The sequence below is a fragment of the Castanea sativa genome, chromosome 7, assembly GCF_040712315.1.
Source record: "Castanea sativa cultivar Marrone di Chiusa Pesio chromosome 7, ASM4071231v1".
In the NCBI taxonomy this organism is placed as follows: domain Eukaryota; kingdom Viridiplantae; phylum Streptophyta; class Magnoliopsida; order Fagales; family Fagaceae; genus Castanea; species Castanea sativa.
The window spans coordinates 41,747,688-41,762,227 of NC_134019.1; the positions used below are offsets into that span (position 1 = coordinate 41,747,688).

Genomic DNA, 14,540 nt, shown 5'->3' on the forward strand with positions numbered 1-14,540 from the left:
AATATAAATGACAATTAATAATAGTTTTTAAATTTTAGTAAGAGTAATCATAAAACAAATGTGAAAAAAAAGGAGGAAAAAACGGAGAAGAGAAAACCTAGATATTAGAGCATTCGTAACAGGTATTCTAAATGTGTTAAATGCTATAATATAACCCATTTGGCACACCAAACACCAAAAATCAGTTCTCATGAGGTATCTCAAATCCCAAAACTTATGGCACACCGCTACAGTACCGTCTCAAATATGAGACGGTATGGACTGGTGTGCCAAAATTTCTTTTCCTTATTTTATTTGCTTCTCTCTTCTCCCAACACATCTTTCTCTTCGTTTGCAATAGCTCTCTCTCCTCTCTGGTCTCCATCTCTCCCATTGCTCCCTATTTCTTTCTCACTTTCATTTTTTTCTCTCTCACTCTCTTCCTCTCTCCTCTTCACTCTACTCTGCAGAAGAATCAGAACATGCTCGCCTGAAGCCGCCGCCCGCCGATCTCGCCTAAAGCCGCCGCCCGCTGATCTCGCCATAGTCGTCCTCCACAGCTCCCTCTAGCCTAAAGCCACCTTAAGCCATAGTCGTCTTCTCTCTCGCCTAAAGCCACCTCAAGCTGCTAAAACCAATCTTGCCTGAAGTTGCCTGAGGCCGATCTCACTGTCGACGTCTCCCGCCTGAAGCCGATCTCACCGATCCCACCGCCTGAGCTGTGGGTTTGTTTGATTTGTGATTATTGGGTGGTTGTGGTGTTTGTGCCGTTGGGTTGTTGTGGATTTTTTTTTTTTTTTTTTTTTTTTTTTTTTTTTTTGGTTGTGGTTTTTTATTTATTTATTTATTTGTAAGGTGGTGTTGGTGGATGTGGGTTTGTGCCGGTGGTGAGTGTTGGAAAATTTAGACTCCGGTTGATATAATTAACAAGTTTTAAACCCAAGTTGTTAATTAGATTTATTATGCATAAAACTTGTTAAACAAACAAACATCAATATCATGTCAAAACTAAGTGCAGCGAAAAAATAAATAAGACAAGATATGATGACCCAGGAAAACCAATGAAACCAACTAGTTTCACAGTAAAAAAGCTGGGGTGAAATCTTCCCGAAAAGCAATTCACTATAGTAAAGAGAAGTTTCAGATCTAGTAGAAAACCTTGTCTCTGGACTCTATAATCCCCGTAGATGAACTCACAGCAGAAACCTTCTATCGCTTCAGAACCTCTAAACTCTTCAATATATGAACGCCACCCTTTGATGCACGAATCCTAGTACGTGACAAACCAATTGCGTAGATCCCAGTATGCAATTTCAATCACCAACTAGAGAAGAAGATGTTGGTTATAAAGTTCTTCACTTCATCAACAATGAAGATCAAGAAGCACTTGGTTACAAAACCCTAAGGCGCAAAGATGCAGTAACTTCTTTCTGAGAGAATAAGACTTCGGTCACCTTTTTCAATTGTTCTCCTTGTATTCTCTTATGTGACGGCCTCTAAAATAAGCCTTATATATGTCTAGGGTTGTGAGAAAAGAAACCCTATGCAAATACAAAAGCTTGGCCCAAAAATCAGATCTGAAAGTTCTGATTTCCGTAACCTCGATAGATAGCCTCGATAGATAGCATCTGTCGAGCCTTATTAAACCTCGATAGATAGCATCTGTCGAGCAGTTATCCACCAGGTGTCCACCAGGTGTCCAGCAGATGTCCAGCAACTATCTGCAGGTGTCCAGCAGGTGTCCAGCTTTAATAAACACCTTTTCTTCACTTGTTTCTTGGTCCAATCTTCATGGCTTCAATACTAGACTTGAACAACATGTTCTTTGAAGTATTAAACACATCTTAGATCAATCCAAATACAACTAAAGTGCGTTTTGTCAAAAGATTAGCCAACTATATAAAATATATCCTTAACAATCTCCCCCTTTGGCAATCCGTGATAAAACCACAACAAAAAAATGAATACAATAAATTACTCAACTCATACTCACTTGTTGAATACAATAAAATCTACCCTAACACAAACTCTTAAAAAACTTTGCAAGAAGAGAGTTCATGGCATGGAAGACTTTGACAACCTGTATTTCTGAAACTCTTTAAACAAAACTCATCAAGGCATCTTTGTGTGAAGCAGAAATAATAGATTGCATACAAATAAAGAAATATGTATATAAAGAAAGAAAAGAAACAACACATGTAGATGTAGGTGAAGAAAACATACATCATCACATATACCACTTGATGAGCACAATGTATGTAAGAATGGTCACAAGACCTAAGGTACAAGAACAAGAAGCTAAAAGAAGCTTCTACAACAACAAGGAGGTAAACACTCCCCCTAACAAGATGAAATACATCTCCCTTTTACAAAGGCATGTATTTCTCCCTCTAACTTGTAGAATCTTAAAGAAAGAAACCACAACATGTATTTCTCCCCCTAACTTGTAGAATCTTAAAGAAAGAAACCAAAAATTCTTCAATTTCTCCCCTTTTTTGTCACGATTGACAATGGGTACAAGAAGCTAGAAAGCTTCACTTGAGAAACAGAAAGATGATCAAGGATGATCAGGGGGGTACAAAGAATCCATATAAATGCATGAATGTAATGAAACAAGATGCTATGGATGACAAGATAAGAGTAACATGCAAAACATGTGAAAAACAATGCATGCAGAGGATCTCGATGGATCGAGAGGTATCGAGGAGCTATCGAGCAGACCTCGATGGATCGAACAGTTATCGAAAAGCTATCGAGAGGACAAAAACTTTCTCGATCGAACCACCTGGCTATCGAGAGGTGTTGAGATTGCGATAAGATGCAGCAGAAGAACTCGACAGATAAGCCAGGTATTGAGAGGTATCGAGAATGTGTCGAGATGGCTTAAAAACAGTTTTTCAAGAAGGGAAAAACACAGATATCAATGCAATCAAACATGTAACTAAGCCAATGAACCAACCAACATTTTAACCTCTCAAAACATCTCTCAAACAACAAAGAGTTAAGCATTTGAGATCCCAAAAACACACACACACACACACACACACACTAAACAAGTCTAACTGATTTTATATTTCAAAAACAAGTCAAGATAGTTTAGTGAGTATTCATCAACACATGTAAACCTTGTGATGGCCAAATTACATTGTACCTGCACATGTATCAAGAGTAGCAAAGAATATTGCGTGTTGTGTGTGAAAACATCGCAAGATTGCATAAGTGTTTCTATGTTATGACGATTTGAGATATGAGAAAATCACTTTAACTCACACACAATCATAACTATTTGATGGGGACTATCACCTTTGAGGTACATTCTATAACTCTCACATTTCTTAGAAAACACGCTTGCAATCATATTTAAAGCATTTTTTATCTTTTTGCTTTTATTTTCTTTGCATATTTTCTTTTTATTAAGCATATCATGCATGGGTATATGAAAGAGAGAAAAGAGATACCCAGTTATGTTAAGCTTTTGGCATTGTACTTTTGCTATACCGAAGCATACAGATGTCATTGACATTGCACTTTTGCTATGCCAAAGCATACAGATGTCATATCATGATTGGCGAGTAACAGTGGTGAGATAGTTATTTATGCATTTCTCTTAGGATTTTTTAGTTCAACCCGTCAAAAAGAGTGATATGAGTGTTAAGTTCAAGAGATCACTTAACCTTACTCATCACAAACAAAGAGCTACAAAACTCACTTGCTTAGTTGTCCATAGAGATGCTCATCTAAGTTATAAGAGATAAAAAGTTTAGAAAACTCTGTTTCAATGGCCATTTTAAGGTTCACAAGAACCGATGTACACAAACACACATTGTTTTTGTATTTTTCTAATTTTTCATTTTTTTTGAAAACAAAACAAAATAAAAAATAAATAACCAAACAAAAATAGACAAACAACATGAAAGAAAGATGCAAATGCATGAAGGCATGATAGAAGAATGCAGATGTATGAAAGCATGATTTCAAAAGTAGAAAAGAAATCAAGCAAAGAGAGTCCTACTACAGATAGAAAGAATAAAAGCAGAGGACAACAGAAAAGACAATTAAGTCTTAGGTTCCTTTCTCACCCACATAGCACAAGTCTTTGGCCGTGAAGATGAAAAGGCACGTGTCTTAGTATGACTACTAAAGGACATAGAAGAATTAAGATTCTCTTGAAATTGAATTAAAAACCTCAAGACTTTTAATAACTCTCCAAACAAAGGTGTAGGTCCTTAAGAGGAAACCTGTGACCATTTAGACACTTACTTTTGAGGATACAACTTAAAGCAATTAGGACGAATGTGTCCAGGAACACCACAATGGTGACAAACATGAGGTTTAACAAAGGATTTAGAATTAGCCAAAATAGTTTTGGATTTTATACCTTTATTACCTTTCTCGAATTAAGGCACAATGACAGTCCTTGATCCAAAAGCCGTGGAAGAGGAGGGGTCGGAGGAAACAACATATCCTAAGCCAGTCTTATCAGAACTAGGTTTTTGAGCACTCAAGACCTCTTCAAGCTTTGCACTAGACATCCTCTCTATTTGAGTTCTAGCTTGACTAAGCTCAACCTCAAGATTCTTGACATTATCTTCTAATGAGGTGTTCTCTACAATGAGAGTCTCAACTAACCTTGTAGTCTCATCTAGTTTGACTAACATATCAGCCTTTTCAGTTTTTACCTCATTAAACTCTTTTCTACAAAGATGAGAAGTCTTTTCAGATTTTATGAATTCAGTATATAGCTTATCATAGGCTTCCTGAATGGTCAACTTCTTGGATACTTCATCATCAGAAGAATCATCACTGTCACTAGCACTCTCCACAATCACCTTATCGGTTGAGGCAGCAAAGGCCAAAACGTACCTACATTCATCCACATACTCATCAGAAGAGTCATTCTCAGTGTCACTCCAAGTAGCAACCAACCCTTTATCATTTTACTTCTTGGTCTTTTCCTTCATAAGATAGTTTGGGCACTCTATCCTCATATGTCCAAAACCCTTGCACTCATGGCATTGGATGGGGGGCTTCTCATTCTTACCGTTCCCAGATGATTTCCTAGGAGGTTTGCCCTTATCTTTTTTCCTAAACTGAAGAAGCTTGATAATCTCATCAGTTGTGAAAGTTAGATCCTTATCATCATCATCTTCATCTTCAGAGTCCTCAATCTCTTCCTTTATACCCGTAAGAGCTAAATTTTTACTCTCTCCACCTTTTCCCATTGAGCCTAATTCCATCTCATAGGTTTGAAGGTTCCCTACGAGCTCAGTCAAAGGAATTTGATCAATGTCCTTTGCTTCTTCAATGGCAGTGATCTTGGCAGAAAATCTTTTGGGTAAGGACTTAAGGATTTTCCTAACAATTTTGGATTCCATAATAGATTCTCCAAGATTGGAGGTAGAATTCACAATATCCATGAGTTTAGCATAGAACTCATCAAAGGTCTCATCCTCCTCCATCCTTATTTCTTCAAAACTGCTAGTGAGTCTTTGAAGCTTCACAGTCTTTACTGCCATGATACCTTCATAGGTGGTCTCAATAATGGTCCATGCTTCTTTAGCAACTTCTGTGGATGAAATTTTCTTGAAATTCCTCATTGGTCACCCCACAAAACAAAGCATTCAAGGCTCTACTGTTGAAATTTGCCGCTATAATTGTTGCATCATCCCAATCCACCGACGATTCCTTTAGCTTAATCTAGCCAACTTCAATAGCTTATCATACATGTTCACCTAGAGCCTGCAAAAACACTTTCATATAGACTTTCTAGTACGCATAATTAGTGCCATCAAATAAAGGAGGAATCAAAAGAGATTATCCATGATCCATGACAGCGGGGGTCAAGGATCACACTCAGGAAATTAATCCAATCAGAGTGTACCCGCTTTGATACCACTTGTTGGGAAATTTAGACCTCGATTGATAAAATTAACAAGTTTTAAACCAAAGTTGTTAATTAGATTTATTATGCATAAAACTTGTTAAACAAACAAACATCAATATCATGTCAAAACTAAGTGCAATGGAAAAATAAAAAAGACAAGATATGATGACTCCAGAAAACCAATGAAACCAACCAGTTTCATAGTAAAAAACCTGGGGGGAAACCTTCCCGAAAAGCAATTCACTATAGTAAAGAGAAGTTTCAGATCTAGTACAAAACCTTTGTCCCTAGACTTTACAATCCCCGTAGATGAACTCACAGCAAAAACATTCTACCGCTTTAGAACCTCTGAACTCTTCAATATATGAACGCCACCCTTTGATGCACGAATCCTAGTACGTGACTAACCAATTGCGTAGATCTCAGTACGCAACTTCAATCACCAACTAGAGAAGAAGATGTTGGTTGCAAAGTTCTTCACTTTATCAACAATGAAGATCAAGAAGCACTTGGTTACAAAACCCTAAGGCGTACAGACGCAGTAGCTTCTTTTTGAGAGAATAAGGTTTCGGTCACCTTTTTCAATTGTTCTCATTGTATTCTCTTATGTGACGGCTTCTAAAATAAGCCTTATAATATGTCTAGGGTTGTGAGAAAAGAAACCCTACACAAATACAAAAGCTTGGCCCAAAAATCAGATCTGAAAATTCTGATTTTCGTAACCTTGATAGATAGCATCTGTCCGGTCTCATTAAACCTCGATAGATAGCATCTGTCGAGTAGCTGTCGAGCAGCTGTCCACCAGGTGTCCAGCAACTATCCCTAGGTGTCCAGCTTTAGTAAACACCTTTTCTTCACTTGTTTCTTGGTCCAATCTTCATGGCTTCAATACTAGACTTGAACAACATGTTCTTTGAAGTATTAAACACATCCTAGATCAATCCAAATATAAGTAAAGTGTGTTTTGTCAAAGGATTAGCCAACTACATAAAATATGTCCTTAACAATGGCTGTCGGTGTTGTTGCGGCAATGGTGTTAGTTGTGCCGTTGATGCTGGTGTTGTTGCTGTTGACGATGGGATGAGATAATATATTATTTTAATTTGTTGGATATATTATTTTAATGTATAGAATTGAATGATAAAACATCTAATAAATGAGATGTTGTAAAATGATGTGGTAAAATGATAAAGTAGGTGTTTGGTGTGTCAAAATTGCATTTTTTTTTGAAACATCTGATGAGAATGCTCTTAATGTAAAGTAGAGGAAGTCTTAGTCAACTCGGATGACTGAATGACCAAAAGGCTAAAATAGTCACGTGAAGGCTTGCAAATCTAAGAAATAACACATAAAACAAAGCATAAGGCATTGAAGGGGCGGACATTACCACAGACAAAAAACTGAAAAAGAAGAGGAGAAGAACCAGAGTAGAGGATGTGAAACGCAGAAGAAGAAGAAGAAGAAGAAGAAGAAGAAAAAGAAGAAGAAAGTAGCGACCAACTATGGGTTGCTTTAGGCGACCAACGTCATGCTGCGACAGGATGAATTCATTTAGGTGGAAATCGTTTATAATGTAAAATGTGGCTCGCTGTTTTCTTTTTTATTTCTCTCTCGATTTTTTTATCCAAATTCTTCACCGAGCGATATTTGTTTTCCGACCTAAATGTGGTATGTATCCCGAAACAACGCCGTTAACTTTTTTTTTAAGGGAATTGTGCAAACCATGAAAACTGGTTACGGTTCTTAGAACCGTACGGTCTAACCACAATTTGAGCGGTTTCTTGCTTTGTTTTGGCATAAAAGGTGTACAATTAATCCGGTCAGACCGTGTGGTTAGGTCTGAAATTGAGAACCATGGACACTAGACCAAACCTCACTCTTTTTTTCAATAAATATTCTCTCCCACCCAAAAAAAAAAAAAAAAAAATCCAAGCCAAAATAAATTGGGGGGTATCAAATTTGAGACAAATATGGGATGAAAATTCCAGGCTGTAGTCTTTGTTGTATGCGGGTATGAAATGAAGAAAAGAAAGGATAGAAAGCGAAAGAAATAAGAGCATTCGCATCGATGCAAACTTATCATCTACATTAGTTCTTTTATAATCTTCTATAATACAAAAAATCCTTCATTTTACACATTTTGGTCAAAAAAACTCCCACGTCAGTAAGTGTAAAACCGTGTAAAATCTTGCAAATCCATCCACGAGCTACAGTAACCGTGTACATTTACACAGCTACTGTAGCTCGTTTATTCAAAATTTTATTGTTTTCTTTTTCGCTTCTTTTTTTTTTTGGTTGTGGTTATTTATTTATTTATTTATAAGGTGGTGTTGGTGGATGTGAGTTTGTGCCGGTGGTGGCTGTCGGTGTTGTTGCGGCAGTGGTGTTGGTTATGCCGTTGATGCTGGTGTTGTTGCTATTGACGATGGGAGGAGATAACATATTATTTTAATTTGTTAGAAATATTATTTTAATGTACAGAATTGAAGGATAAAATATCTGATAAATGAGATGTTGTAAAATGATGCGGTAAAATGATAAAGTAGGTGTTTGGTGTGTCAAAATGACATTTTTTTTTTGAAACATCTTATGAGAATGTTCTTAATGTAAAGTGGAGGAAGTCTTAGTCAACTCGAATGACTGAATGACCAAAAGGCTGAAATAGTCATGTGAAGGCTCGCAATTCTAAGAAATAACACATAAAACAAAGCATAAGGCATTGAAGTGGCAGACATTACCACAGACAAAAAACTGAAAAAGAAGAGGAGAAGAACCAGAGCAGAGGATGTGAAACGCATAAGAAGAAGAAGAAGAAGAAAGGAGCGACCAACTATGGGTTGCTTTAGGCGATCAACGTCATGCTGCGACAGGATGAATTCATTCAGGTGGAAATCGTTTATAATGTAAAATGTGGCTCTCTGTTTTCTTTTTTTATTTCTCTCTTGATTTTTTTATTCCAATTCTTCACCGAGCGATATCTGTTTTCCGACCTAAATGTGGTATCTATCCCAGAACAACGCCGTTAACTTTTTTTTAAAGGGAATTGTGCGAACTGTGAAAACCAGTTACGGTTCTTAGAACTGTATGGTCTAATTACAATTTGAGCGGTTTCCTGTTTTTTTTTTTTTTGGCATAAAAGGTGTGCAGTTAATCCAGTGAGACCGTGTGGTTAGGTCTGAAATTGAGAACCATGGACACTGGACCAAACCTCACTCTTTTTTTTTAATAAATATTCTCTCCCACCAAAAAAAAAAAAAAAAAAAAATCCAAGCCAAAATAAATTGGGGGTATCAAATTTGAGACAAATATGGGATGAAAATTCCAGGCTGTAGTCTTTGTTGTATTCAAGTATGAAATGAAGAAAAGAAAGGATAGAAAGCGAAAGAAATAAGCGCATTCACATTGATGCGAACTTATCATCTACATCAGTTCTTTTATAATCTTCTATAATATAAAAAATCCTTCATTTTACACATTTTGGTCAAAAAAAATCCCACGTCAGTAAGTGTAAAACCGTGTAAAATCTTGCAAATCCATCCACGAGCTTTTGTAACCGTGTAAATATACACAGCTACTGTAACTCGTTCATTCAATATTTTATTGTTTTCTTTTTTCCTCCTTTTTTTCTCTCTCTTGTTCATGCTCAACAAACTCAGTTCTCCCCTCATCTTCTTCTTTTTCCTCAGATGCACACAAACGCACCCACACATAAACACATCCACACAGACAAATCAACAGAGATACACTTGCTCAAAACAAAAAAAAACACAGAGAGACAGATCGGTGCCTGATCGGAACGACCGGTGCTTGATCGATGCTTGTGGAACGAATGGAATGATCGGAGCAAGGGAGATCTCGGATTTGATCGGTACTTGTGGATCGGAGCTAGAGAGATCGGTCAGTGCTTATGGGTCTGAGTTAGGGAGAGATCGAGCTTCATTCCACATGATGTCCAGAGCCACCACGAGCTTCGAGTACCCCTAGTCGGCCCTGCGCTCCTCCAACTACTGCGCTGCTGTCTCCCACACTAGCATGGATGGGCCGTGACACCCCGTGGTGCGGCCCAGGAGCAAGGCCAGAGTGGTGGACGTGGGTCGCGGTGTCGGAGCTGCCCTGTCGTGGGTCTGATCTAGTCGGATCTAATCGTGATCGAGAGAGTTGATCTGGGTAGAGAGATGGGTAGAGAGTGGGTAGAGAGAGATGGGTATAGAGAGAGAGAGGAAAAAATCAGAAAAAATGGGGAGGGAGAGAGAGAGAGAGAGCGCGCGTATTAAAGGGGTGGTTGAGGGAAATAATAAAAAAATGGAGAAAATTGATTATTTAATTAAAAGAGGTGATAAAATAGATGAACTGATGTGGGTGTTTTGTAAAAGTGGATATGTAAAATAGAAAAAGTAGGTTTTTAGTGTAAAAATAGATGTGTAAAATGAATGAACTGATGTGGATGCTCTTAGGTCTGAAATTGAGAACCATGGACACTGGACCAAACCCCACTCTTTTTTTTAATAAATATTCTCTCCCACCAAAAAAAAAAAAAAAAAAAAATCCAAGCCAAAATAAATTGGGGGTATCAAATTTGAGACAAATATGGGATAAAAATTCTAGGCTGTAGTCTTTGTTGTATTCGGGTATGAAATGAAGAAAAGAAAGGATAGAAAACGAAAGAAATAAGAGCATTTACATCGATGCAAACTTATCATCTATTTTGCATAATATAAGCTACTTTTTCTATTTTACAAATTCATTTTTACAAAATACCCACGTCAATCCATCTATTATATAGTATAATTTATCTAAATAATATTTGATATTCTTTTTTAATATTATTTTATCTCCCAATAAACATTAACTTTTTTTTTTTTGGGTTGAGAAACCAATAAACATTAACCTTTTCTTCCTCTTCTTTCTATTTCCTTTTCTCTCTGTCGTTTCCTCTTTCTTTTCTTCCTCCTCTTTCTTCTTCTTTCTGAACCCACCCATCATCAACATCAACCCACCTAAATACCCATTCAACCCAGCTAGTGTGCAACAAAATTGACGCCTCCCATTCAACCAAATACCCAGCTCTGATCGACGCTGATTGACGCTAGATCAGGTTCTTAACTTCACCTTGGTGTTGATCGATGCTGATTGACGTTGACCTTTACTAGTGTAAAGTTCTTAACTTCACCTTGGTGTATATTACAATTGTTTGTTGGTCTCGGCAGTTGGGTTTGAGTTCATTTGAGTTGGGTTTGGTATGATTTTGGTTTTCCATGGGGTGGTGGTGGTTGGGTGTTACTAGGTTGGTGGTTGCATCTTCTTCTTCTGTCAAGAGCTATGGTGATCGGCGGTGGCAAGAGTGAGGAGAGAGTGAGAGGGTCCAGAGAGAAAAAAGAGAGTGAGGTAAAGGAGAGAGAAAAAATTAATAAAATATAAAATGTAAAAGTGATCGTAACTGTGTATATATCTATAATTACTGTAGCAAATGTGCAAATATGTACATTTTTAAAAACACTGATGTGGAGTATTTTTGAGATAAAATGCATAAAATTAGTGGCTTTTTCTATAAGGCATTTGGTGGGTTCAAAATAACCTTATAGTCCACGAGTAGTTGGACTCAAGAAAGCACGTGTTGTGAGTGTCTACTAATAATTATAAGATATATGCATTATTGAATCTCGTACAATGCATTATTGAATCGCATTAATGAATCTCGTACAATGCATTATTGACCATGTATTATTGAATTGGTCTTTATCTTATCTTTATACATCTTGTACACGTACTTCTTTGAAGTTGAAGCTCAGAGAGCCACTAAAACTCACAACCACTCCAATAACAGCGACGAATACATCTTTTTTTTTTTTTTTTTTGGCTGAATAAATACTGTAACTCAGTGGTAGAGCATTCGACTGCAACGACTACATCAACAGCATAGCCAAGGTATCCCCAAAATCCTTCCACCTGTTATTTCTATTTCTATTTCTATTTCTCTCATCACACAAACTGTCACACATCAACCATAACCACCGCAATACACAACCGTACACAGTGGCTCAATCACCACCCAATTTTAAGCCTAAACCCTCGGACCATCATTCCAACACAAGCTCCTGTTAAAAGATAATGCCCGAGTTGAATCACCCCCCAACAATCTACATTATGGTTCCCAAAACAGGAAGAAACAAAACAGCACCCCCACTGAGCCATGGTAAAACTAACTACACACGCAAATAAATAATTAAAATAATAAAGTATAAATAGAGAAGAGAGAGGAAAAATGAAGAGGAAGATTAGATCTGGTTTGGGAGGAGCTTAAGGCTTGAAACATATAGTTTCAAAACTGATTGATATAAAACTAAGCCTAACTGCTAAGAATTATATAGATTCCTCTTCTACCTCAATTTTCTTTCGGGAAAGGACTATTGATTCCACATATATTTTTTTTGAATTTTTCACAAACAACTTTAAGATGCCTTTTTATGTTCTTCCATTGTTTTAGAGAACACAAGAATATCATCTATATAGACTACACAAAAATCTTTAAGGTTTTAAAGATTTTGTCCACATCCATCTTTGAAAATCTTGAGGAATTATATATATTAAGTGCAAAAGGCATTACATTAAAAAATTCACCTTAAAATCATTAGACCATTAAATATATGATCTGATCAAACCCAATAAAAATTGATGGGCTCTTTATATCCTATTCAACTTGGATGAGTTCTTAAAGAATAAACCATGATTTTTCTTATACTAGAAATGATTTATTTATCTGATTTAAAAAAATTATTTTTAAATTCCTTTTATATTTGTCCTTTTGAAAAGATTAGAATGCTATTAAAGAAAGAAATCGACAAATACAATATCATTTATGATTTATTAATGAAAATCTCCAAAATATATATATTTTTAAATTATATAAAGTTCAGAATAAAATTACAAACTTTCGAATAAATTAAATTATTTTCATTTCAAACTTTTAAACTAATTTCATAATTTTTTTTTCTCTGAATAAGTCATTCGTACTTGTGTATGCGTTGCCATTTTTATAATATGTTTATTTTTTTTTTCATAATCGTAACTTTTAATTATATATTTCTCTAAATTGCTAAACTCAATATTCATTTATGACTTACTATTTTTTTTTTTGAATATTGACTATATTTATGTATATATTGTAAATTAAGGATTTTATCATTATAAATTTTTGTTAAAAAAATTTTAAAAAAATTATGATCTCTTCGGAACCTAAGAGAAATATTTTTGAGCTCTTTTTGAAAAAAAAAAAAAAATCTTACACAGAATTTTCAATAATTAATATTGTATAAGTTTGTTGTTATATGCTTATATCTTTTATTAAAAATTCATCAATCAGTTTTTAACCTTTTAGATATTTTTTGAAAAATATTTTTAATTATATTTATATTTTGATTGCACCTATTATTTGACTAGTAACTTGCAAGTTGAATCATAACTCAATAACCTAAAACCTATATTGGGCCAAATTTTCATTTAAGTATAATAGCAGTGCAAAAAATCCATATGTCAAACCCACAAGAACCAACCCAAAGTTGTACAATTTAGGCCTGTCTAGTAACAATATTTAAGTATTTTTATTCCGTTTTTAGGGTGGTGAAAATATTTCCACATGTTTGAGTGCTATGAAAATATGTGTCATCCTAATGACCCAAGCCCATCATGACTTCGAAGGCCCAAAATCCATATTGCCAAAACCAATTAACCCAATCATATTTTTGACCCAATGCGCCCAATAAATAAACAAAAGCTAAGTCCAATAAAATCAAGCCTAGTCCATGGGTCCACCAACCCCTACTTTACTAAATTACACAAACACCACTACATTTTATAAAATTACATTTTGACTCATTCAAAATTTGAGAGGCTTGTTATCCATAACAGACACGAGATAATTGGATTCAGATCCTCTAGAGTTCTTAGGGTACTCTACCAGTAGAGTTCATTAAATCCTAACCACTCTTTAATGATTTAATGGTCTAGATTTTGCCATGTCAGCATTTCATTAATAATATTCTTGAAATAATAAAATAATGTTGTAAACAAAACAATTAAGATGATTATTAATAAAATGTTGACGTGGCAAAATCTAGACCATTAAATCATTAAAGAGTGGTTAGGATTTAATGAACTCTACTTGGTAGAGTACCCTAGGAACTCTAGAGGATCTGAATCCGAGATAATTACTACAATCCAACATCTTTGAGGATGCAATGGCTTTGCTCCACTTTATTTTGATTCTGAAAACCTTGAGATGATTAATGAGTTTTGGTAAGCTTAGTTGTAAAATCTTTTGCGGCAAAATAACATATTTATGGTATAAACCTGACCTATACTAAAAGTCAATTAGCATCTTGGCATAATTCATGGTAAAAATATTTATTATTGAATGTTATAAATTGATATTTTATTATATCTAAAAAAATGTATAATAATAATAATTAAAAGTAGCTTTCATATATGGGCAGATGATGAGGATCATTTTTTTGTTTTTGATAAGATGATAAGGATCAGTTAATTCTCACTTAATTTATTTTTTCATTTCTCAAAAGATAAAGTCAATCTATACACAAATATCATGAATAACCCACATAGGCAATTTATGGACCTGTTTGGTAAGGGCATTTCACATTTGAAAACTGTTTTTTGTGATTTA

The 14,540-nt window shown here is 35.4% G+C and overlaps 1 protein-coding gene across 3 annotated transcripts in view; it reads left to right on the forward strand.

The window, feature by feature from the left end:
• Positions 1–11,649: 11,649 nt before the first annotated feature.
• Positions 11,650–14,540, forward strand: part of LOC142642897 (uncharacterized) — a 32,827-nt gene continuing 29,936 nt past the window's right edge. For all 3 annotated transcript variants that reach the window (XM_075817334.1, XM_075817335.1, XM_075817338.1), the window contains exon 1: positions 11,650–11,788. The gene's annotated coding sequence lies outside the window, so the exon portion shown is untranslated. The remainder of the gene's footprint in view (positions 11,789–14,540) is intronic.